Source organism: Scomber scombrus, chromosome 2 (assembly GCF_963691925.1).
Source record: "Scomber scombrus chromosome 2, fScoSco1.1, whole genome shotgun sequence".
Lineage (NCBI taxonomy): Eukaryota > Metazoa > Chordata > Actinopteri > Scombriformes > Scombridae > Scomber > Scomber scombrus.
Window position 1 is genome coordinate 21,948,708 of NC_084971.1, and position 25,932 is coordinate 21,974,639.

A 25,932-nucleotide genomic window follows, 5' to 3' on the forward strand; every position below is an offset into this window, starting at 1 on the left:
GGAGGTGTACCTCTGTATTTTATTGTGTGTTATTTTAGGTCATTATGCTCCAGCAAAGGTACACATCCCCTTTGGTTTAATCCATCAATCTTGGACTGTACTTTAAGGTTGTGATGTCCAGCATGCTGAAAAACACAGAGTAAGATCAATGGAGCATGGTACAATACATTTCTTTAAATAAATACATTTTGGCCTGCCTTAGTGATCAGCTGCCTTCACCTATGCAAAAGATAAAAACTTTAGGCTACTTGGCTTATTAGCTGACATTAATGACTGAAACGACCTAGTCCAAACTTGCTTATCATTATAAAGAAAAATACCGCTTCTAGATTACAACATGCAATTTGTTGTTTGTGTATAAGGTCTCATGTAATAGCCCTTTGTATGCAGTTTTCAATCAACATTATAGTTACACTATAGTGTAGTTTCCCATTTTTCTCCACCAATGTACATCATAATTAACATAATTAACAAATGTGTTGTTTTGCTCCACATGACTGTCCTGATTGGTTGCTCTGCAGACATGATATAGGAAGATTGGGATAGCAGGTGACAAAGGTCATCAGTTGGAATTAGAAGCCGCCGTATGGCCAACAATCAATATTTGCTTTAACCTGCCACAGGGCTGTCCTGGTACATGAATGTAGACACTCAGAGAATAATGATCCCTTTTGTTGATGTCAGAAGGTATTAAGCTGACCAGATACAATAAACAGGACTGTGTTGTGGAGTCAGAGTGAGGTAGCTGGAAAACGTAAAACACGAGTTTGTGTTGGAAGTTAATCTTATGTCAAACAGGTTGACTGTTCTCTTGTGGCTGCAATCCAACTCTCTCTCTACAACTTATTAGTGTTACTAAATACTACATAAAGTTTACTTGACCTTATTGATATTTTCTCAATCTTTCCTGGTTTGGGACTTCAGCGGTAACAACAATAAAAAACTTAATTTATCAAACAGCAACAGATGATGTTGAGTGTTTCTCTTCATGAACTTGCATTCAGGACACTTTTATTTTGGTGCTAATATGTGCAAACACAGTTGCCATGCTCATCTGTCAGTGTGTTTGAGCAAACAGCTTCTGCAAACACAAACATCTTTGGAGGACCCGCGTAAGTCCATAAGTCACATTCAGGATGTGGGTCAGTTTTAAGCGATTCACACCACATTGCACTTGCTTTTAGACTTGTCAGGTCTTCTGGGAAAAGTGTTTACATCTGGACATGACAGCACCGTATCCATGCCGCCCTTCCAATGGTATCTGCAGGAGTGATATTATTTTTTATAGAACAGCACTGGTAATGAAGAGTGCTGAAATTGAGTTATTATGTTGTATTGGTCCATTTAGAATTAAATATTTTTATCTACCATCCTAAATCTGGATTACTTGATAAAAAGACCCCATTTACACCTGGTATTAACCTGCAGCCTGTATCTTGATATTGTATGTTATCTGGTTAATGATATCTCTTCACAGACCTTTGCATTTACACCAGCTATAAGTGAGCATTCTTGTTATCTCAATTCTGCCCATATTGTGAAAGTTATTTGATAAGCAAATGAAGAAGGCGGGACCAGTGGACTAATCCACAAACATGGTGTGTTCAAGTCAAGTGACGCCCTTGTGTTGGTTCTACTTATTTTTTCCTTGCTGAGCTTGAAGTTATCGGTGCCTTTTGGTGTGCTTGCTTGATACACAAAGGGGACCCAAACATTCACAGAAGTCAACAATAGCACCCAATTAAGCTATAGTACTTATATCTTAATGAAAATAAAATTGGGACTAAAAGGGAAGACATTCACCACTGTGAAAGAAATTCAGGAAGAATCGCAGAAGGTTGTGTACACAATGACAAAAGATGACTACAGGAAATGTTTGGCAAGAATGGGAGAAACACTGGTAAAAGTGTGTCACATCTCAAAGAGTAGCTTGAAGGGGATTAGAAAGGTGCTACTGAAAGACTTATAATGGAAGTTGTTTTAAACAATCCTGGGAAGTTTTGATGCCCTCCTTGTAGCTGGAAGAGGCAGAGTTAAGGCCTCTTCTGGACCAAACCGTTCTGGGGACTCCCTGAGAGGAACTACCTACTGGGAAGCTCCCCCATGAACTACAGACTTTCAAGGGCTTTTTTTCTGTTGGCAATCGCACCACCAATAGGATCCCTGAAGTGACCGGCTGGCAGCTGGTATTATCACTTCTGCATGAGATACAACAACAACAAAAACAAGATGGAGGACACAGTGATCAGAGCTGTGTTTGTTTACACAGCTAATGTTTTGCACAAGTTTTTTTTTAAAGTGTTTGCTGGTGCTGCATTGATCCTGTGTTCTATTAATCAAAGAATCACCACAAAGAAGCTATAAATTCTAAACATGGATGCTTCACACACATCTTCAGCCCAGCAGCGCAGAATGTAACTGTCTCACAGACATGTGCCATAGAGATGTTTATTTCATATGTTTCTGTCATACATTCAAGTTCATAGAGTCATTAAAAAATGATTATATATGTAATATAAATAAGATATTGGTAAGATGGTAACATAGATAACATAACACTTGAACCTGCTACCAAACTGTCAGCAGTCATGCTGCATTGTGGGTAATGTAGACACCAGGTCTTGACAAGGAAAAATGTTCTGTTGCATCAACCTTTAACTTTTTTTTTACTGTCCATTGCGAGTCACTTTTTTAGGAGTACACCGCTAAATTGGTGGAGAACTCTTCTAACATAGTCTGAGATAAATGTGTATAACGTTCATTTCTTACCATGAATAAAAACAGGTTTGGTTTAAACTTTGGTAGGCTAGTAACTTTTTTTTTTTAATAGTGTGTTTCCCTGTTGTTCTTTCTCTTTCATATACACACATGCTCACACACATAAAGAGCCTGACTCTACAAAATGTTTACTTTTTGAGCAAGTATTGCTGACTTGCCTGCATCCAGACCTGTATGTGATTTTTTCTCTGATGTTTACATTTTATTTTATTGATATAGACCAAAAAGTATATTTAAATTTCACATTTCATAGACCATCACAATAGAGGTTACAAAAATGAATATATAAAAGCCTGTAGGTAATGTATTATATTATAATGATTCTGCAGCTGCACTTCTTTCAGTGTGTTGATTTATATTTTTGAATCATCTCAAAACTTCTATTTGTGTTATTTTTTCATTCAACCCCTGATTTTATTGCTAGATCTTTCCCTATAACATCTGAGCTCACCTGAGAGGCTGCGACTCACCTGTCCGTGTGTCTCTGTGCTGCTCAAGCTGCTGCTGACAGGATTATCATCATAAAATTATGCCCAACAGTCACAAATAAAAAAAAATAATCAACAACCTGTAGCTAATGTACCTTATAAATAATGCTCATGTCGTAATGATATATTGAATAATAACTCTGCTCCTGATCCTCTCTTTGAAAGGGGAGGGTGGGCATTAAATAGTTAGTATCTCTCCTATTAATGTAAAAGAGGATTGTTTGGATTAAATACAGAACATTTTTATTAGCTAAGCTTGGCCGTCAATGACACTTTTGTTCTTTTTTTTTAAAAAAGGACCTAAATTCACTTTGAGAGACATTTTCACTCACAGTAATTGAGATGTTTAATTAAATGACATGTCTGAGCAACAATCGCAAATTAGCTAACACCTAGAAGCAGACATTTTTATATAATATCAGCTGACCTATTTTAGTTTTGTCCAATGAATTCATTTTCAATTCTGTGAGGTTTAACTGTAAATACTAACTGCTTGAGATTCTCCACCTATCACGAACTCCACTGCTGTAGGGCTGCAGCTGGAAGGGACAATTCAGTAACTCCTTGACATTGGTAGGGACACATCCATACTCAAATCTACACCTATGGCTTTTGATAAACAAGATCATTAATGGGATAGAAGTTAGACGTGCTGCATAAGCCGTAAATACCATTAATGTTTTGGATACAGAGGCAGAGAAACAGGCAGGTGGGCAGGAGAGACATGACACACACTGACACTATCAAACCCACTTATCACAGTGATCATTTAATCAATATTAGGTGAAATGAATACAACTTTTTATACATCTTTTAAAGAACTGTCAACCAGAACTAGCCTCTATTTATCTGCGTGTTGACTCAAGCCCTGAGCTGCAAGCGTGGCTTTGACAAAGTCCACAATGGCAGATGCTGAATCTGTCTCCTGCACAATAGCAGTGTGAAAATCAATGTAATAGAGCAAAACAGCCTTCAAGAACTATGATTGTTGCAGTAACATGGAGCATGACTTGCCAAAGTAGGCTATACATAACATAGTGTGCAGAAGTGAGTTTCTTTTGATTGTGTTATTTTAAAAAGGTTGTATAAACTGCTTCCTATCTATGTCTTTGTGAAGATGAGCTTTACAATACCAGAACGTTTTTTTTAACGGTGTCTGCTAGGTAATGTGATACTGGTGCTCTGTGTGAAAGCCAGACAACTGAGGACAGCTTTCACTCAATGTTTTCAACTAACCTGCAGAATTAAATGAACGTTTTTCCCCACCTGAACTGTCCACACTTATCAAAATTTCTTGACTATTAGGGTATAACTGCTGGACATTTTGATATTTCTGGTCTTCAGTTGAATACAATCAACATTTAAACTACACATAATTAAAAAAAACATCTACATACTTTGTATACTTTACTGTTCTTGTTATTTCATTAATCTAAAAATTTTTTAATGACATTGTCATTTTTGGACTCAAGGCTTTTGCTCAAGTTCTACAGTTCAGTGACAATAAATGGTTTGCACTGTATGAGCATTTAAAATGTTGCTTTCTACGGTTTAATCTTTTTTTAAGTATTCAAAGATCGCAATGTGGTTCAGGATTTTACTTTAGATATTACTGCCATGGGCACAACAAAAAGGTAACTTATCAATAGCACATATCCTGTCCATTATATATGACATGATGTCAAAAAATATATCCATTTACTCCTCCTTTGCCAACCTCTCACACTTATAATCTGGAAAATATGCAGGGTGACCAACTGTGTGAAGCAGACCGTGGTCAAATGAAACTGTAAAACATCGGTGGTCAAGCTCAGAGTTGAAATCCTGGTCAGACTCTCCTCCACTTGGTTTGAAAGTTCAACGCTTATTAGCCTGAGTTTGGTGTCACCGGCTATTCCAAATGTCATCACCTGTTTCTGGTGGCATGATAATGTGACAGTGCATTGACCATATCCACCAATTGTGTTTGTTGTGAAAAGGCTCTTACTGTAGCCATGCGGACCTTGAATAACCTACAGAAGTATTCTCTTCCAGTCACACATGTGAAAGGTGTATTCATGTGTGTCTTAGAGCCCTGATGGATAAAAAACACAGACCAGGCATTCTTTTACATTAGGTGTCAGTCATTCCGTGAGGCAGAAACATATAGAGGCAAGCATCTATAAAACAAACATAGTAGCAGCAGTGGAAGGGCAGCAGTGGCAGGATGGGAACTGCTGCCAGACACATTACAAGGAGCTCTAATGAGGGAGCCCACACTCCCCCCACCACCACAACCACAGAGGAACGCGAGGCGGGAATTAATTGTGAGGGCGATGATGGCGAGCGAGCTGAGGAGCAGGTCATTACTGCACGCCTCCTCCTGGAGCGCCGCGGGCAGAGCGTGGAACGCCACGCTACTTGCACAATTCCCATGATCCCACAGGAGGGGGGGAACAGATAGGAAGAGGGGGAATGAAGGGGACACAGAAAGAGAGAGAGAGAGATAGAGAGAGAGAGAAATAGGAAAAGATACTGGAAGAGGAGGCAGGCAGCTTCCTCTTTGTTGGAGACAGAAAAATATATACAGTATTTTTCTGCTGATGATTGATAACATTGTGCTTCAATAATATAATTATTTATAACAGCTGATTTAAAATATTACCCTGTGTGACATTCTACACAGTATTTAGATATGATCCTAATATCCTCTATCAGCTGGTAACTACTGATCTTAAACAACTAAAATGTAACAAAAATAATCCCTCAAAGTCCTTCTTATTTCACATTTTGATTATTAATAAATCACCTACAACACATTTGGTCATTACTGGATCTAATTTGCAATATGACATGGCAAGGTGGACAGTGTAAAAAAATAAATCTAAAAAATGTTTCATAATCAGGTACAAAAATACATGTTCTACACCTCACAGCTAAAGGAGAAATAGGAAAAAATGGCTTCATATCAAGGTAATGATCAGATTTTGGGGTGCTTCACTCTTCTAATCCGTGCACACTGTAATAACTGACTCTTTGTCATTTCTCTTTGTGTGGTTTCTCGCCCTTATGAAACCTGTGACATCAGATTGAATGCATTGGACACATTGCCCTCTAGTGGATATTTAATGTATGTAGGTAATGTATATCACAGCAATAGACAAAAGTGAGAGCATTTACTCTTTTCTAGAATCTATACTACAATTTACCTGCAGTAGTTAAATTGAACAGCAGATGTTAAAGGACGACAAGATTAATATTAAATTATTTATATATATCCTATGTGGTTAGGAAGAATCATAGTGGCACAGATCTGCACAGAAATGCATTTATAGTACTGAAACAACACACTTTTTCAGTAAACTTGTGTCTGTGTTTGTGTGTGTGTGTGTGTGTGTGCGCGCGTGTGTGTGGCTGTGACAAATACATTTACTCATATAGTACAGCAATAAGGTCAATCTAATGTTTTATCTCATTAAATTCATATTGATCACAATGGAGAAGACATAAATAAGGCGAATTATTTGATTTTCACCCTGCAACTCTAGTCTCTAATATTGGCAAATATCCAACCAATTCAACTGGTGTTATTAGCTGTGGCAAAATTAAACTCCATTCTTAGATATAGAAAATTCATTATGACTCTGTAATTAAATTTAAAAAAAAAACAGAAATACAAGCAAAGAGTAACAGACTTTAACCTGCATGCACCTTACCCCTCATCGTCCCCCTTCCCCCATAAGTGAGGAGCTTTTTGCGTTATCTTATAACGAGAGAGCAGAGACACACCTCTTTGATGATGTATTTAACAACCCCATTCAGTGCTTTTCCTTTTTCACTACTTTCATGACTAGAAACCCTAATGAGACCAGTGCTGTTGCCTTGGGGATGGCCAGGCCCATTGCATTAGCACATAAAATCATTTAGGCCATGTCTCCTGGAATAAAAATATCATTATGATGAAGCTCTCTGTAAAAGTGAGCTGAAAGCCCGCCGCTTGTCAAGACGGAGTATTCCAAGAGGACAGGTCACACTTAGACTGGGATTAACTAATCTACTACTTTGTTTACTGTTGCTTATGAGGAATAATAGAAATAACAGCTACAGTGTAGAGCCTTATGTCAAGCTGAATTTAACCAAAATCTCAAAGTTATGATCAGGTTCACTATCATCATTAGCATTAGCAGGCAGGTTTAACGGTTTTCCCATGGAGAAAACTGTTTGTGTGTTTTAGATGAGATTGAAGATGAAATCCATTTCTTGTTTTATTGCTAAGGGCTAATTTTTAAAGCAAAAATTGCTTAATTTTCTAATTAATTATTCTGATTGTATGATTATAAAATAAAATAAACTTGAGTTGTGTTTTAGGGAAGGATAGGGTTTTTCGCCACATGTTCTTCTCTGACAAATCAGTATATTTGAGGTTTTATAAATCCATGTGGTTCAATCACTGGTTCCTGATTTTAGAAGTTAGGAGGATAAGCAGCGAGAGGGTTGATTCATACTGCAATTTCTAGAACATGTTCTGAACAAAAAGAAACAACAAAGCAAAAATGTGAACATGAGTTTGAGACAGAGTGACACTGAACTTAATTCTTATTTTCCTCTGGATATCTACAACCAAAGGTCATTTTAATAAAAGTGAGAATATGAAGTCATTGTGTGAAAGCCTTTGTTCTGAGTCAGGAATGCTATTTTAACCAGCTATTTATTACACCATACAGTAATTGCTGAAATCAATTTGCTCTCCCTCTTGTTTTGTTAATCTGGACAACAGCGTGTCTGTTAAGATTCCTTATTACAATGTTTTAGCAATATGTCACACACACCACAACCTTGACCAGGATACAATTAATTGTGTTGGTGGATCAAATCCCTGTTTGCTTGACCTCACCAAAAAGAAAGTCTACAGCTCACCCAGACTATGCTTTTATCACAACCACATCAGAGAACTACAAAGCATCACAGCTCTACAAACATTCATCTCTCGATAATCTGAGTCATCTGAGCCTCTGCTGCAGGATTGTGACTGAAGGGGAGAGGTTGGAGCACATCACACTGATTCGAAAATCCTACCTGCTTGTTGCATCGTGGAGATATTTCTTGACGGATTTATATCCCTCTATACAGTATCTTATGAAACAGATGGATTTTAAATGATTTTCACATTATATATGTACATTTATTGTCATGTTAGGTGGAGGAGGAGTGGAACAGAGTGAAACAGAGTAAAGGATGACCCAAAGGTTAAATGTAGATTATTGATAGGTGAACACTGAAAAGACTCTTCAGAAGGAGCCCAAGAAGTGACACTAAGGTTACATCTCCAAGACTCGCAGCATCATCTCCTCACTGTGCTTCATGTAATAAGAAAGGCAGGCATGGAAACAGACAAAGAGTTTGAGGCGATGAATGTAAGAATAAAGATACATAGGAGAGAATGACATACCGATATAGGTTGGAAGATACTGTAAGTGAAAATGAAATGGGGTCTTTGTTTCTGAACATAGAATAGTTTTTTAATCCTGCCGACAGCCAGCTATGGCAGCTGAGACTCCAAACCCACTCTCTTCAACTTCAGATGTATTCATTAGCACTCCTTCCACCTAATAAATACAATCATGGAATATCTTTTGTTGTTTGTAGTCTCAAAAATGTACTTTAAAATGTCTTGAACCTTTGTGATTGTGCTTGTCTGTGTTGAATAATCCCCTTCAAATGAACCTGACAAAAGACAAAACCTTTCACCAGTTGACTTCCATTTTCCAAGTTCATTCTATATCATGGGATACAGGTTTCACATACTTTCCACTGCTGAATTAATTCTTTCTTTGTTAAACCATATACCTGCAACCAACATTACAGATTCACCAGAAAGATCTGCAACGGCACAAAACATGATAATTTATGTAAGTACTTGTTTGTGTGTTTGTGAGTGGAGGAGGGGGTTGGGTGGGGGTGGGGGGGCATATCAGGGAGCGCTCGTGTTTGTGCGTAAATCATGTCTAACCATATGCTGCCTTCCTCCGCAGCGCACACGCAGCTGAAATTGATCGTCAACCATCTCCTGCTCACAACGGCGTGGGCAGAGGGAGAGCAAGGTCACAGCCAAGGACTTGCCACAATCAGTGATGGGCTGCGGAGGGGGGCTTATGTGTCACGGCACAGCTGTTACGCTACATACTCTGAGTCACAAGCACATCTTTGCTGCTGCAAAACATCACCTTAATTACCTTAATGCCACACTGTCTCTCCCCGTCTGGCTGAATTCTGTGCTGAATGCCTTAATCTGAGCCTAATCTCCACCATCGTCACATACTAGTTTGGGAGTAAAATTATAGCTTTGCCTTTCTTATCTGTATTTATTTCCTGTCAGGTTTAAGTGTTTTATGGTTCAGCAGTTCAGATGAAGGGAGGTTTGTCTGGTGATAGACAACATGGCTGTGGGTGGTTGTTGCACTGGGTGCTCGTCATGCTGAACCAAGCCCGGAGCAGGTGAAGGGATGATTTCATGTCTGTGCTATCTAGAAGGACCGTCTCAGCTGCCAGTGCATAGATAAGCAAGAAGGAGGCAGCTGCTGCTGCTGGGCAGCTGTGTGACTGTTTCTGAACCATGAGCTGCAAGCAGCTCAACAGGCAGGTTGTGTATCATTCCATACTGCCTAACAAGTTGAGCGACAATCCTCAGCGTTATTGACTGTCCTTACAGCAGTCTAGTTGTCTTTTAACTAGAGTTGCAAAGTTGAAAGTTTTCTAATTTCAAAAACATTATTCCTGTGGCGGTGATAATAAAACAGATGTTTTCCTTCTATATGTGGAACACATACTGAATTATACAGCTTCAATGCTCCTGGGCTTCTATTGCATTGAAGTACCTCCCTCATTTAGTGTTTTGATGATGGTGGTGGAGAGTGCTGTCCAACATCAAAACCTTCCCTTAGGTGTTGGGTTGCAATCTGGTCACTGTGAAGGACATCATATGAATCACACCATTCAGTGAACCCTCAGATACTGTATGGAAAATGTATTTATTGAGTTTATTTTGAATTTGAAAGGGAGAAAAGCATCAAAAACCATAAGCAAATTGGCTTGACTTTGTAATACCTATCACTGTAATTTAAAAAAGAGCAACTCCTGCTCACATAATGAGTCATTATTTAAATTTTGCTGACAATATTTGAATGTACATTACATGAAATTTTGAATTAGACTTAACTTTTACTTGTAACAGCATAATACTTTCCTCAATAGTAACTAACACTACTAGTTTACTATAAGTTTACAAACTGAGACTCAAGCAGAAATGAAAGATGTATTTGATGTGTTCTGGCTTTGTTACAGCAGAGAGTTTGCTGCAGGGACAGTTGGCAGGCAGGTGGGGGCAAAAACAGGAGCCACCTGGAGAAGGAGGGTGAATCAGGATGTTGTTTAGACAGTTTGGGGACCGTTCATAGCTGCTGTGGTGCGATGTGACATTAATGCCAGACAATCACAAATGTCAAATGCCAGCTGTCGGCACAAGGAGGGGCAGAATCATTATCGTTCCTTTAAACAGACAAATCTTATCTCTGTTGGAGGCACAGCTCAGGGTCTCGACAAAGCAATAGTTTGTCACTTTTAAGGCGTGGATGTATTTTTTAAGCAATATTGAATATTTTTTTTAGTAATATGACTTCTATGTAGACCTATACCTTGATAAATAGAGCTTAAAACTTTTTTTTCAAATAGAGAAAATTGCTAAAGGTACTTGAAAGCACCAGGCTTTAGGTAAGTAAAGCAAACAGTGTGGGTTTGTGGGGGGATTTTGACAATGGAATTTTGACATGAGTGCCCAAGAAACTAATTAAACAAAACATCAGGCCTGCTGATACTGAAATAGCCAATCTAAACAGAAAGGCAGATGAGATGCATTGTAGGTCATCATGCTTCACCAGCAGGGGTCATCATCTGTTCCATGCCAACACCAGAGCATGTAGTTAACACAGTGGGGCTTCAGTGTGAATGCTTTAGGAGCATGAGGTTTGTCAACTAAATAGTAATCCTGAACAGTTTTGGTATGATTTCTATGAAGGTGCAGGGTAGTCTTTTTAAATATGACACTGATTTACTGAAGATAGGGGTGCTGTTTTAACATGGTCAATCTATGACATCTTGTAGGTATGTGTATAACTTACAAGCTGCTTGCTCATATACCACAATCAAAGTGCTTACTGTCTTTCCTTGTGGTTTTTTATAAGATTGGTACAGCTTCAATCTGCACAAAAAAAACCCAAATGGCAAATAATTGGGGGCCAGTCACTTATTTCCATCTGGGATCAAGGACTGGAGAAGTGGGCGAGAAACTTCCATCACACAGATGGCAAAAAGGGCTTCCCCACTCTGAACAGAGGGTCATGCCTATGGAGGCTTTGGCTGGGGGCGGTGTAAAGGGAGGATGGAAGCACCTGCAGCCTGAATGCGGGAACCAGCTCTTAAACCTCTCAGAAGCAGTTGGTCGCCACGGGAACAGCGGCAGGCCATGATTGGCCTTGTCCAACCCTGCTGTGCCCAAGGAGGAACTCTGTCAATTGTTAGATCACACACACACACTGGAGACAGAGAGGCATTGTGCAATGGGAATAAAAGTCCTGAGAATACAAATGTGCAGGAACTGTGAAAAATGGCACAAAACATGTTCAAATTTAGGAGCTTTTAGATCTGAGTTTTATAAAATAACTGATTTCCGGTTATGTTGGTTACCCTCCTCTCTTTCTGTGAACCCCCGTCTGCACCACCGTGCCCCAGACCCCCTGCTGTGGCTTAAACAATTAGGCTATGTGAGACCCACACTAACGACTCTCTCTTGTCTTTTAAGATAACTACAGGAGGAGGGGCAGCAGTAGGTGACATCTTGTTAAGGGGGAGTCCTGTGGTCACACACTTGTGTATTGGCCCAGGCAGAGGATACCTAGTTATTACCCTACATAAAGTGTGTGTGTGTGTGTGTGTGTTTAGATTGCCCCAGGTGAGTTGTGTGCTAACACTGCTGGTTCTTGTGAGAAGTGCTGCTTTTCTCAGCTTCACAGCAAGCCACAGTAGCTCTTCTCACACGTCAGATGTCACCCCTTTCTCCCACTTTCAGACCAATGTAAAGAAGGTTGTAAATCAAATGCCTTTATCACAAATCAGTCTCCACCTCATTTAGGAGCAAATGATTCACACCAAATATAAAAACAAAACTTTTCCAGGCAGCAAAGTGAGCTCATGACCACAGTAATTAAGTTAGATTTGAAAACAATGTTTACACATGACCTGTTTTCCAACCACATTAGTTTTTAGGTCATCTGAAAAAAAAAGAAAGACAGAAAAAAAAGACATTCTTCTAGAAATCACTGAATATAATTACGTGTCTTCATGTTGGCATGTGCAAGCCACTTGAGTTAGATCACATGACAATACATGGATTTGGAGAGAGTTTTGGAAAGTATCTTTTTTTCTGGTAAAAGGCATTGTGGATAGTAAGAATGGAAGGCCAAAATGGTAAAAAAATAAATAAATAAAATAAAATAAAACAAAGAAATGCAATTTCAAGTTTGTATGTAATAGTGTGGACATAGCCTGAAGGACTGAAAAACTAATATCACATCGAGAAAGAGCCATCGTGTTGCTATGGAGGTCAAGAATAGACATGAAAAGCAATAAAGATTATACACAATTTTGTGGAGAAATGGCTGATGGTCAAATACTCTGAATTATGTTGTACTTATAATATCTTATGGTTCAAATTAAATTAAAAAATTTCTGCTCTTTCTGGTATCTTTACTTGGTTGGATTATCCACCAGGCAAGTTCCCCAGGGCACCAGCCAATTTGCCATGCTCGGGGTCACCCAATGTAAAAAAAAACAACAAAAAAAAAAAAACAACATAATAAAGTAAACATATTTTAATTTTTATGATCAGAAACAGCAAATATAACATGCATAAATCACTTGACTTAGCTTTAATGTATTTATTATATGTGAATGTGAATAATAAGAATAAGAAAACTGTTAAAAAACTGTTTTGCTGTGCATCTTTCAGATCCACAGAGGTGTGGTGGAGACTCAAAGGCTGCGTTCAGACTAAAACTCTGGCACTATGATGCAAGGATCTGCAGTGGTGGGGGCCTGTTATTTGAGGAACCAGTGAGACAGTGAAATGCACTACAGATTAATGCATTTAAGGATTTATCAGAAGGGAATGGGAAGGCTGTGGGTTTTCACGCACTGTCAGATGGCCTGAATGCGGGAAGCAAAGGAAGAAATCAGGTTCAGATACTATAGAACAACAAAGCATGGTGCAGCAGAGCAGAAGACTTGATCCCCATGGTGTGAAGCTTAGAACTGGGGGCCCAGAGGAGTAAGATAGTGCCAGATCTAAGGGTGTGGGTGGAGGCTTGTGGTATGATCTGTTCCTGTAGGTAGGGCAGTGCATGTCCATTGATTGATTTTTATGTGAGTATTGTAGTATATTGCACTAGACCAGTTTTGACGAGATAAAAAAAGGGAAAAGTTTTCTTTGCATCTAACAGGGTTAGAGAGGGGGCTGAGTTAAGAGATATTTTTGAGATGGTAGAGAAGGGTTTTGCATTGATGTCTTATATGGTCATCAAAAGTCAACTGAGGGTCAAACCTAACACTCAACTATTGACTGAGGAGGAAAGGGGGATGACCAGGCTGTCAACAGTGAAATGAGGTATGGGGGATGACTGAATCTGGTGTGAAGTGCCAAAAAGGAGAGCTTCACGTTTGCTGCTGTTTAACAGGAGGAATGTATTCTCATTCAGGCCTTTATCTTTTTAAAACAGGTGCTAAGGCATGACATGGTTGCAGAGGGGCCTGGGGCAGTTTTGATGTACAGCTGGGTATCATCAGCATAGCAATGCAACATCCTATGTCTATTGATGACATGTCCAAAGAAAAGTATGTAGAGAGTAAACAGGATAGGGCTGAGAACCAATCCTTTCAGAACATCACAGGTAACAGCGAGTGATCTAGACCTGCAACCTCCCAGTGAGACATATATTCAGTCCCACTGGAAAGGTAGGACTGAAACCAATCAGGTGAGGAGTCTTAGGGCGCACTCACGCTAGGCAATCGTACCGTGCCCAAGCACGTTTGCCCCCTAAAGTCTGGATTATTTGGCTAGTGTGAGTGCAAGTGTACCGTGCTTGAGTACGGTACACTTCCCTGGCACGGTACGCTTGGAAGAGGTGTGCTTGAGCACGGTACACTTGGTCACGCATTCGCACTAGGGATTAATATTTTTCCCGAAAATAAGACATTTTAAATCCGGGGAAAAGACAGCCAATCGACGATTTTTAAAAGGCAACAATAGCTGAGCCCTGGTCATTTCAAGCAACACTAAATGCAACGCGGAGACATTATGCATATATGGGTTCCCAATCCGACCATTTTTTTGTGTATTATTGTATCATTATTAAGGCAAAAGAACTCAATTTATGTCGACATTATAATGAATAGGCTAAAGGCTCAATATTAGTTTGCATCCAGCGTGCTTTGTGGACTTCATTACATCTGCTGCACGGCTGCTACCACAATTATGAAATGGTAAGTTTATTATCTGTGACTGTGACCCTCATAAAAGTAATATTTTACACATCTGCATTATATAAACTAACGAAATTCGTTAAAGTAAGTCATTTGGCGACTTCTAAGTCATTAAACTAATTCTTACTTTTACTGGAGTAAAGAGTTGAATCAGTACGTCTGCTTTTACTAGAGTCTTTTTTACACAAGTATCTGTAGTACTGCATACTACACAGGCATGACTCAGAAGAACAAGCTTGCACTTTTTAATCATATTGCGTTGTGTTAATTGATCGGCTGTGTTGTGTTTTACCGGCGCACAGCACGCGAACACACACCTGTGCATGTTTTATGAGAGTAAACTGTAGAGATGGCCCGTTCGCGAATGAATCAGTTCAAAAGAACGACACCTTAAAACGAACGAACTAACCTGATTCCCCGTTTCAGTCACTCGCTCTCAAGATGCGTTCACAGACACTCAGGAAAGATACTGTTCTGTTAAAGCACCCTATTTCTGAGTGTTAGCGAATGTTAAGCTAAATGCTAGCTTTCCTGAGTGTCTATGAATGCATCTTGAGAGCGAATCATTCACTGAACGAGACCGACTGAGATGAATGAACGGAGTGACTGACTGAACGGAGTGACTTAACTATCTGGGCTTAATCTCTCTTTTTCAATAACACACATAGAGTAACGTGACCCCGTTCGTTACAATATTTCTGCCAAGCTTTTAAACATGTTTGTCAGCATATTGGGTCTTTATTTCTTTATTTAGTAGCCATTGCTGAAAGTGAACAAAAATGAAGACAATAAATTAGCCACTGTTGTATTGTACATAATCATGAAGTTGCAGCTATGTATTTACTTTGAACTACTGTGCTGTGTTGACTGTTAGCACAACGTTTGAGAACGAGGAGCTGAGAACCGTGCAGCATTATGATTCACCGCTGAACAACGTTGTACCGGAAACACGACTGAACAAACTAATGAACGAACTATATGAACCGATTCTTCCAGCTGAACTGACTGACGAGAACTGAATTTCGACAACGAATCATGAAATCCATCACTAGTAAACTGTCTGCCTACGTTTTTGCGCAATGTATGTGTCGGAGGCAACCGTGCTTGAGTACACTTGGGTTTGAGTAATGTGAGTGCGGGCCAGCGGGGGACAGGGGACATTTGTGCTTCAGCACGGTAAGGAACAACTGGCCCTAGTGTGAGTGCGCCCTTACAGTCCAATGGTGGTGTGGAGGTGCTCTATGAGGACAGTGTGATCCACAGTGTCAAATGCAGCACTCAGGTCAAGGAGAATCAGGAGAGATGGGCACCCTGCATCAGCTGCATCAGCAGGTCATTCATAACCTTGAGCAGAGCTGTTTCAGTTCTGTGTGTGTAATAGTGATGTCAATGGTTAACTGTTAATCAGTAAACTACAGAGAAGACTTTTGGACTGTGTATATATGTTGCTGTTCTGTCATATGACAGCAAAAAAACAGGTTCATCACATTTCCAGAGACATTTTGAACGGTCATGTGGCGGATCCAGCAGCGGTCACAAACAACTGAGTGTGGGCGATTATTACAGTTTCGCAAAACCACCACCAGAAAGGGTGAAGTCAGAGGTCACAAAAAAATGTGTGAACTTCTGTTGCATGGACATTCGGCCGTTTGAAACGATTGCGGGAGTCGGTTTCAGAGAGTTAGCACAAGAATTAATAAATGTCGGTGCAACATATGGCCGCATTTCAGCCAATGAAGTTCTCCCTGACCCCACTACAATCTACCGAAGGTGCAAAATTATGGCGAGTGAAAGGAGAGGAGGGACAGTTGAGGAGATAAAGGAGGTAATGTCACTCATAAATATTGGCATGACTACAGATATGTGGACGGATGATTTCCGTAAGATGAGCTACATGGCTATCACATGTTACTATGTAACACCAACATTTGAACTCAAGAGCAAGCTACTCACCACAACATGCTTCCCAAACCATGCTAAAACAGGAGATAATATCCGAAAAGAGCTTCAACAGCAGTTAGTCACAGTCCTCGGCTTTGATGCATCAGTTATGAACAATGTTGTCTGGGTAACTGACCAGGGCGCAAACGTGGTGGCCGCTCTCCGTCCATACAGGCACCAGGCTTGTCAAGATCACCTGTATAACACAGTCCTCCGACATGCCTTAAACATAGATGAGCTGGCTGAAGTAGTCCCAGAAGTAGCAGAGACCCTGTTGGGGTCTGGCCTGGTCAGTCAGCTGCCAAGAACTGTTAAACAAATGGCAGAGACCAGGTATAGCACAGTCTTCCTCACACTGGAGTCAATTCAGTCAGTCCATGCAGAGCTGCAGGAGCTTCTTCAGAGCCGTGGTGAGAGCGCGCGATTGCGCGATGTCTCCCCAGATGTTCTAGCCTTCCTGGTGGAATTTCTGCGCCCATTTAGCGACGCGCAAAAGGAGCTAGAAGGGGACAAATACCCAACACTGCACCTTGTCGTTCTCTGGGCCAACAAGCTGAAAAACCACTGCCAACCAGACGTGGCTGATACTCCTTACCAGGCTGTCATCCGCCAACGACACCTTGACTGGTTAATGAAAAAAATCCAAATCCAGCCACTTCATAAAATTGCCATCTTCTTATGGCCGAAGTTCAACCAACTACGAATGTTTACTCTCGCTGAGAGGACCGACATCCAGCAACAGGTCAGAATCCAGATAAACCGCTTCAGGGAGGGAGAGGATGCACGTCGGCAGGAGCAGTCTACACAATCAGGTATTTGTGTTTTATTAGCCTATTATTGCCTATTACATTTGGCCTATTTGTCTTTTTACTTGACGCACCGGCGTAACCACCAAACTACTTTCCCCGTAGCCTATTAATGTAGCTATAGGCCATGGCCTTATAAATAGCCTAATTGTGTTATGATTTACGCAGGGTCGGGCGCAGTGGCAGCTGCTGGTCCCGCACCAAAGAGGAGAGCACTGGCGGAGTTTGAAGACGCGTGGGAAAATGTCAGAGTGGAGAACGAGGATACTGATGAAATCCAGGTCTACCTCAGCCTCAACCCCACCATGGAAGCTGATGGAAGGGATCTACTGAGCTGGTGGAAGCAACACGAGACCACATTGCCGTTACTGGCACGTCTGGCCCGCATGGTCTTCAGTGTCCCGGCCAGCAGTAGCAGCAGCGAGCGCGCTTTTAGCGCAGCTGGAAGAGTGATAGAGGAAAGGAGGACTGGACTTGCCCCTGAAACGGTGGATGCTGTCCTTTTTCTGCATGATGCCAAATAGACTGTTCCTCTTGTGGTGTTCAAACTGTTGTTAAATTGGACGTAAAGGCTGTTCTTATAGGCTATAGAAAAATATTGATAGGCTTTTGCTACGTTTAGCCTAGGCTACTAATAAACACTTTAATAAGGTTTAAGCGTTTTGTTGGTTTTTGTAGCCTACCTTATGTTTGGATTTGCTATGCGCTCATTTCAAAAAAACGAAATAATCATTTAAACAATTCCACTACTAGTTCTCAAGCTGCTGATCGAAACATGAGCCCATATTTTAACATGCTCTTTTATGTCCACTTTGATCCATCAGAAACGTTCGTTTATTCACAGAAAAATAGAATGCTGTTTTTTTCTAACTGCAGAGCGTTATCCCATTTTCAGAGCGGCAGATTACATTTACGAACGCACCCAATGAATATAGCGTTCTATCACGCTAAAACATTGTTTTGGGAGGTTAAAAAAAAAAAAAAAAAAAAGTCGGGCTTGATACGGGTTCGGGCCTGAGAATTCTGAAAATTCGGACCGGGCTGGGCTGGCGCTCCACCCCCTCGGGCCAGGGCCGGGCTCGGGCCCAGATAATAGGCCTGTGCAGGGCACTATGTTGCTCTATAGGTTAAAATTAATACCAGGGTTGGGTAATGAACTCATTACTTCACTTCATGTTAGATCAATCAGTGCCAAATTTTGTTACCTTGCAGGATTGAGATTGTGCGCAGCCCTGAAATAACTTTTAAAAACACACATTTACTGACTTAAGTGTCTCACAAGGAGGTTATAACGCGCAACCTGCAGATACAAAGACACATGATGGACCCATTTTACCAACCTCCACAGTGGCTAGCAGCTAGTTAGCATGAATAGCATCATTAGCAGCACGCCCGCCGATAGGGGGGGACAAACGGGTCTGTTGTCCCGGGCCCAGGGTAGGGGGGGGGGCCCAGAACTGGGCCCACATTCAATTATGGAATAATTTTTCAAAATAGGCCAATTTTGGAAAAAATGTGTAATATTTGAGTTACATAAAAGCTTTTAATTGTTTTCTTCCTAATTGCTCTTGAAATAGTGGTCAAGAACCCCCCCCCACCCCCAACACAAAAATGGTTTGGCCACTGATCAAAATTTGATGTTGTCATTTGAAGTTCAGTACGCTAAAAATGTCCGGTCAGCACAAGTCCGGTGCTCAGAAAAGTAAAGAAAAGAGAAGAAGAAAATACAGGCCTTAGAGATTTTCTAAACAAATATTTTAAAAAAGGTGGTGACGGTGAAGCTGGAACTAGTAAAGTCAACGTAGAGCAAGGTAAGAAACAGCGCAGCCAACGTTTACCGGCAGCTTATCGATCACCTCTAATGTTAACGTCCATTAGCTTGTATAAAAGCCTGACACAACACGTTATCTTTGACAGAAACAGTTGAGTTTGGTAGCTCCGTCAGAGAGGAGAGATCCAGCTGCAGTCAGGTGACAGAGAGAGTGATGCGGGATATGTTGTGCTGCGTCAAGTATTTCAACTACTTTTTGGGTCATTTTTTGTAGTTAAACTACTCAATTTACAAACTACAATTTTGGTCAATAACATGAAATATTATTATTATTTTTTTAAAGATTTTGTTGGCATAGACGCCTTTATTTAGCAGCGTATATGGCATGTGCTCTAACCACTCGACCACCTGCACATGAAATATTTTTTATTAAAAAAAGACCTATATAATATAATTTTTATTTTACCATTATTGTGTTCCAGAACTCTTTTTGATAAAAGGCATGAATCATGTCATGACAAGCCAACATTGTTGTTCAAGACACACCGATCTAGAATATGTCTGCCTCTTTGGGGTTTTTATTACATTTTTTGTTGACTGATTTACATTTCTGATTTACATGTGGGTATTGGGGTAGGATTTTCATTATTACCCAACATGTCTATGGTGAACCTACAGTATGTTGACCAGCTTTTTTTCTTTAAAAAAATAAAACTGAATTGAGAGGCATATTTCTGCTGGCATGTGAATTTTTTGTAGGCTATTATATTTAGTTTCATATACACCACATGTTGATTTATTTAACGCTGAGTTAAATGAGTATAAGTAGTTGCTAAAGCTTCTTTTTTAGCTGTAGTTTTACAAACTACATTTCTCCAGGGGTAGAAATGTAGTTTGTTCAAACTACTGTCAGGCTGAACTACATGTAGTTTTACAAGCTATGCTTGCAAAGTAGCTTCCCCAACACTGAGGAGAGGAAGAGCAAGGGAAAAGGAGAGATCCGGGTGCGTGGGGGCCCATCTAAGATTATCTCGTCCCGGGCCCAGGCAAGACTGTCAGCTGGCCTGATTAGCAGGGTTGCCAACTCTCACGCTTCTGGCGTGTGACAAACGCTTTCACTCTCAATCTCACGCTGTCCGAACAGTTCTCACGCCAAAACCAGATAAACCAGTGATCGTATTATGGTTGGTTATCTATCATGTTGATAGTAGGGCGGGAGTTGCTTGTTGCAACCTGATCTCACAGAAATACGTGACAGGTGCACGAGCTCTTATCACATAATTCCATGGTGGCAGCACGTAATTTGTAAAATTAACGTGTCCTCACCACGGAAACAATACCAGTGTAAAGTAATTGAAGATCCTCTTTCATGGTGGACACACGGATTCCCTGGATCAACAACGTCACGCAGTGGCCGGTAGTTAATACTGTTTTCTAATCTATAAATCTTTTATTTTATCATTATTTTAATAGTCATTTAACTGAATTTATTATAGTGTATTAAATAAGTTTTTTTGTTGTCTAGAAAACATTAAGTTGTGCGAGATATAACTGTAATTTTGGTGTGATGAGGTAGTTATTATATTTATTACAGCTGGATATTTCCTTTTATTTTACTAACTATTGTCCTCTTTTATCATTTTCCCACATGAATAATAATATATAAAATATATTTTCTTTCTTAGTAGGCTAATAATTATTATAATTATAATAATGTGCTAATGAATAAAAAGAGTCAGTCGTTACCACGGCAACACCTGTAGCGCATCTGTGCAATAAACCATATTGATTTTTTCAATTTCTATTATTATTATTTAATTTTCATTTGGAAAATATAACTGCTACATTACTTGATATTTAATATTTAAAAGGGAGATATTTATGCTGGTTAAATATTTATCTCACATTTATCCCGCTGTCAGACCGGATAACCCTGCTTGAAGTAGGCTATTTTACTCACTGTCGATTTTATTTGTATCCTCAACATTTCCCAACACAACCACACAAAAGTGTCCTTGATACCTTCATTCCTGAGGTGCCTCAGTGGCCATTTGATTTTAAGTTTATTTATTAATTTTTCAGAATTTTTTTTAAATTTTATTTTCACATTAAGGACAAATCTCCCCTACACTCTTGCTGCATCGTTTTCAAAATCCCTCCTTTGCCTCTGGAGGAAGCAGTCTGATTGGATGCAAAACAGCCAAGCGCAGATGAAGTGTGTTCTTGCTACAAAACAGTGCCGTTTTGATTTTGGAAACAACACAACTTTGACTTTCATTAGTAAATGAAACTTTGGGCCCTTTATTGGGTTAGTATATGTCTAATATTGTGAAATTGTGAGTATTTCCCTTGGTGGAAGTCCTGGGGTGGCTAGTCAGGCTATATCCTTAAATCCTTACGTGTGTTAGCAGCAGCATACTTTTTTAACCATGATGGTGATTGAGTCCAAATATGTGCCCATGATTTAGTGCACATAAATGTGATTAAGTCCTTGGCATCAAAATCTCACTCCAGCCAGGTACCCAAAGTTGGTAACCCCGATCATTAGCATAGTTGTGCCATGCAGTGTGCAGCCCATAGGCTTTATGAAAATAAGCCTTTGAGCTGCAGTAGCTGCAGTGTCTTCAGTTTAACCAAAATGAACCAAAAATGACATCCCAAGTGCTTAACGAAAACATGACTGATTATTTCAAATAAGTTGCATGATGAAATCACTGTTTGTTTCCAGTTTCCACCCACAAGTTCCCATGGTTTACTAAAACACTAACCATGATCATTCTCCAAGCATGATTACGAGCTTCTTATACTTTACCTTAACAAAGTGGTTATTATGGATTGCTGTCAGTAAACATCTCGAGTCACTCTCTCTAAAAACTAGCGACCAAGTCCGAAACCTTGGCGTGCTGATAGACTCAGATCTGACCTTCAGCAGTCATATCAAATCAATCACCAAAACAGCCTTCTATCAGCTTAAGAACATATCCAGAGTGAAGGGTTTTATGTCTCAAACAGACCAGGAGAAGTTGATTCATGCTTTCATCTCCAGTAGACTCGACTATTGTAACAGTCTTCTGACTGGACTCCCACAAAAAAGCATTAAACAACTGCAGCTCATTCAGAACGCTGCAGCCCGAATTTTGACCAGAACAAAGAGATCAGAGCACATTACTCCAGTTCTAAAGTCTTTACACTGGCTCCCAGTCAGCTATAGAATAGATTTTAAAGTTATGCTACTGGTCTACAAATCACTGAATGGTTTAGGTCCAGAATACATGAATGACATGTTAGTAGAATATAAACCCAGTAGGGCTCTGAGATCTACTGGCTCAGGTCAGATAGTGGAGCCCAGAGTTCAGACTAAACATGGTGAAGCAGCTTTTAGCTGTTATGCTGCACACAACTGGAACAAACTACCAGCAGAACTGAAATCAGCCCCAACTGTGAACATTTTTAAATCCAGGTTAAAAACACTTCTCTTTTCCTGTGCTTATGATTGAGCTCTTTCAAAGCACTTTACATTTTAATCTTTCATTTGCACTCTATGTCCTTTTAATGATTTTAAAGCAAATCATTATATTATGCTGCAACCTTATATTTAATGCTCTATTCTAGTATTTTATTTCTCTCTCTTTCTATGTTTCTGTACTTTGTTTTTATTATTAGTGTGTGTGTGTGTGTGGGGGGGGGGGGGTATGTATGTGTTTACTATTATTGGGTTTTTACTTTTATTTCTCAAATTCCATGTTTTTATTATTTTTTTTATTTCCAATTTTTTCAGTTAAATGTTCGTTTTATGTAAAGCACATTGAGTTGCCATTGTGTATGAAATGCGCTATATAAATAAAACTGCCTTGCCTATTAACCCAAACATTGGCTTCAATGAAACTAACCAAGTTGTTTTTGCACCTTTAACCAAACACTGTCACATCATGAGAGATATAGATGTGTAATTTGTAACAATTTGGGAAGGACACATGTTGTCATCCTGCCAATAGGGACGACGTTGGATCAGAAAATTTGTGTACTTCTGGAGTGCATAAGCCAATGTTTTTTGTCATTTAGTTTGGAAGATTTGTTGGCCAGTTTCATCCTGTGACCTTATGCTTTGCAGCCAGTTTGACGTGACAGAGACAAAAAAGCCTGTTCAGGAAGCCAGACTATAAACCATCACAGGCCTTACAGTGACAAACAGATCCCAAGACCAGCAGTCCAGATCTCTGACCTTAGGACCCAGTCTTTGTTTAGTTTAGCATAAATCAACGAAAGCACTGGGCCCACAAGGGAAAACTGTTAAAATCCTTCACTGATGCTCATCCTCATCTTAAGGTGTGAAATCAGACAAGTGACAAGTGTGCCTAAATTTTGATGACCCTGGGTCAGCATGAGGTGACAACTCTGTGTTTACAGATGAGGTGACAGCACACACCTCCATCCCTTTGAAATGTGAAAAGGTGAGAGGAATGACAAGATAATCTCCGATTTACGAGTTACAGTAGCTTTTAGGGGAAGCAACCCAGCAAGGAGTTCTGCAGTGTGACTGCTGACAATACACATACCAGAAGTCAATGCAGCCATTTTAAATTGAATGCATTATAAGCACTGATAAATGCACTGTCTGCACTATTGGAGTGCTGTGGCTGAGAGTAACACATAAATACATTCATTCAGAGAAGGAAAAACATACATGCTGGCTTCTATCTATCAAAAGTTACTTGTATTTTGTGCTTCACAGGTAACTAATTGAACATACTGTAGATACATATAATTTGGACAGCAGTTACAAAAACTTAAATGTCAGACATATTGACTGAGTGCACTTTCTTGTTTACAGCAGTGGCTTGAGGGAGCAATTGCAGGGAGAGGGGAGGAAGCCTACCAGTCCAAACAGCCACTGAAAGCCCTGCAGCATTAATCATTGGGACATTACATTGGTGCAGTGGTAAGTTAACTGCCTTGGTCAGGGGCGCATTGATGGCAGTTGAGGATAGAGAAAGATGGGCTTTTCATTAATTCACTTCTGAGATATTCACTGCTCACCTGGGGATTCAAATTTTGTGGTACCAGTTCTCTAACCATTAGCTGGACTATAGCTGCAGTTCACATTACCTTAGTCTATGCAAACAAGGATTAACAACAAAAGACAAGCATACACATGCCACTGTCAGCAGTCTCCTAAGGAAACTCCAGAAACATCCAGTGTCTTTTAACCCACACAGAAAAAAACACTAACAGAAATACTAATTTCAGAAAATTCCCTGAACCAATAGTTAAATAACAACTATGTGCTGCACTAAAGGATATAAAGTGAAGATACTGTGGACTTTGCAGCTCTTTTTGTAATATACACATATCCTTCTAATACTTTTGTGCTTTGTTTTCACATGTATCTCCTTCTTTGTGACCAGAATTGATTAACGGGGGTATCAATGAGGGCTTTTACCTGGATTCATCTCAACACTGTTCCTCATGAAGAGGAAGAGGAAGAGGAAATGTTCCTTATTTTGGACATTTTGTGTAAAGCTACCACTAAAGGTTAACCATTAACTAATCCCACAAGCAGGGAGAATTGACTTCATTTGAAACAGCTACAGCTGAATGTACAATTCAACAGTTTAATGTACATCCGAGTAACAACTGGGTTATGTGAAGAAAGAAGCCTGTACATTTTATGTACATTAAAAGGGTCTATTTTTTCCTCTTTTTGCAGAAACTGTGTTACAGCCAGAGTGACTCCTCCTTCCTCTCCCTGCCTCTTCCCCTCCCCCATTCTGTGTAAAAACAAATCTCCTTTTCTGCTCTGAGCCTGCAACTATTGAGTCAACAAATGTCACTGCAGCTAGGCAGTGGCTGCTGGGAAAGAGGTGGGGTCTCTATTTAAGCCTGAACTGCAGCTAAAGGCAGATTATTTTCAGACAAGACCCACCTGTTAGTAAAGTAAATCAGGAATTAAATAGTGCAGTTAATGGAAGCAGCATGTTGTTACAGGATTTTCTTTCAAATTCTAACAAATAGTAACATATTTAACTTAATTTTCCAAAATGTCATTGTTGACATCAATACTAATTGTGAATTGTTCGTGTGATTATGTTAAGTCTTTTGCTTTTCTTTTAAACCTCTTCTTTATTCTTTATTCAGATGCTTATTAGCTTCTGTTACCAAGGTTGCTAATCCTCCTGAGGTCCACATAAAATTGCACTGACAGCATACAGACATACATATAGACATACAAACGTCAACTGACACCCATAAAAATTACATAATTAGGCAAATAATAATAGGTCAAAGTAATCAAAATATCTTATAACTTAAATATTAGTTTAGTATTTAATTTAGTGGTAACTTAAGTATTAGTTGAAATCACAAACAAGACTGAATTTGTCTTTTCAGTCACACTCAGCTCCTTTCTCTCTCACACTGCTCTCTCTATCTCTTTCAAGCCCACGTGGCCAGTGTCAACAGGAGGTGGTCTTGGCAGACACATGAAGCAAAGTATGCCGCATGTATGCAGGCTGGAGAGTTGTCTTGCACCCCACTCTAAAAATGAGCCAGCCGGCCGAGGCGTGCCAAAATAAGACACAGC

General features: G+C 39.8%; 1 protein-coding gene across 1 annotated transcript in view; it reads left to right on the top strand.

Annotated features, from left to right (window-relative positions):
• ndufb6 (NADH:ubiquinone oxidoreductase subunit B) overlaps positions 1–25,932 on the top strand; it is a 334,342-nt gene that overhangs the window by 157,935 nt on the left and 150,475 nt on the right. The window lies entirely within an intron of this gene.